Source organism: Chrysochloris asiatica, unplaced genomic scaffold (assembly GCF_000296735.1).
Source record: "Chrysochloris asiatica unplaced genomic scaffold, ChrAsi1.0 scaffold00291, whole genome shotgun sequence".
NCBI classification, from domain to species: Eukaryota; Metazoa; Chordata; class Mammalia; order Afrosoricida; family Chrysochloridae; genus Chrysochloris; species Chrysochloris asiatica.
The window spans coordinates 848,090-849,925 of NW_006408809.1; positions in this window are offsets into that span (position 1 = coordinate 848,090).

Genomic DNA, 1,836 nt, shown 5'->3' on the forward strand with positions numbered 1-1,836 from the left:
CCAGCGTATTAACCCACAGTACCACCCCAGGATTCCACCATAAAGACTACAGCCTAGAAAATCCTATGGGGGTAATCCTACTCTGTCACATGGGGCACCACAGTATGAGTCAAAAATTGACCGGATGGCACCCAACAGCAGTATTACTGTGAGAATAGCTAAGACTCAGGCGAAGTCCCCAGTTCCACATGGGCATGTCATCTATTGGATTAAATTCTAAAACTGTCCCCAGGCCATTTTTAACTTTTTTGGGGGGCATGGTATGTGTTTGCTACTTAATATATTTCCCTATTTCTAAAGTTATCTTTGTTAACCCAAGAGCAGGTTTAAGCAGATGCGTTGTCCTGGCCTCTGCACCTTGGAGTAGTAGCTCTTTTCTTTAAGACAGAGCTTCCAAGAACAGTCAAAGAGGTTTGAACTACAGAGGAATCCTTTATTATGTTTACTCCTTACATATCTGTTTTGATTCAATATCGTTTATAGCTCTCAATCTTGCCAAGCTTCCAATAGTCTAGATTCACTGCTGCTTCTGCTGACAGAAGCAATCCATAAAAAATAAAAGCATGAGATTAAAAAAAGAAAAAAGCTGCATTTTCAATCAAGAGAAAGAAGGTACATTAGTGTTTTTTTTTGTTTTTGCTGCTGTAGAAGATTATTGCAAATTTAGTGACTTAAAAGAACACAAATGCATTACCTTACAGTTTTGTAGGTTTGAGGTCCAAAGCAGGTATTAGTGGGCTAAAATCAAGGTGTCATCAGGGTTGTGTTCCTTGCTAGAGGTTCTATGGGAGAATCCATTGCCTTGCCTTTTCTAACGTTTAGAGGCCACCTCTATCCTTTGACTCATAGCCCGCATCTTCAAAGCCAACAACATTGCATTTCTCTGAGCATTCTTCATAGCCAAATCTCCCTCTGACCACAGCAGGGACAAGCTCTCCAATTATAAGGAAACCCCTATTACCGTGGGACTAGATTGTTGTTGTTGGTAAGTACCATGAAGTCAGTTCTGACTCTTGTGACCCTGTGTAGGGTTTCTGAGGAGTGACCGGTGGGTGTGAACTACTGACCCTGTGTTTACCCTAAAGTACCACACCAGGATTAGAATTGGCTCACCCAAAAGATTCTAGGATCATCTCCTTTTGACCGTGTAAAGTAACATGTTCATAGGTTCTGGAAGGTGAGAAGGAACCAGTCTATAGTACTGATTGTCTACACGGATCACAGACTACTCTACTTTGGGACCAAAAGAACTAGAGCATGCCTGGCTACCACAACCAAATGTTCTGATTAGAACCCCATAGATGAATCCTGATAGAAAGGGAGATTAAATAGATAGCTATTTAAGAGGATTAAAACCATGTGAGGGTGAAAAGAGGAGTCATTGTTTAGGAAGCAGTAAGTTCCTGTTTATGGTGAGAAAATATTTGGCAACGATTATTGGTGAGTGTTGCACAACATAGTTAATGTAATTGACATCACTAAACTGTACATGTGAGAACTGTAGGGGAAAAAGCTACTCTTCTTGGGAGAAGAGAAGCAACAACATGTGCAGGGTTGGGAAAAAGTTTTGAAGAAAACAAAAATGTCTCTTTGGTTGGTGGTTGGATAAGTAAGCTGTGGAATAATCAAACTTTAAAAGACTTTGTAACAGCTCAAAATAATTAGGTCAAACTGTATACTAATATGGGTAAATCTTTACAAAACATTGTTTTGTTTTGTTTTGTTTTGTTTTAAGTTTTTATTGTGAATTGAGTAAAAGGTTAGAGGGCAGATCATCAGTTTTACATTCAACAAATACTTTGTTTCATTACAATGATTATAATCCCCTCCATGTGC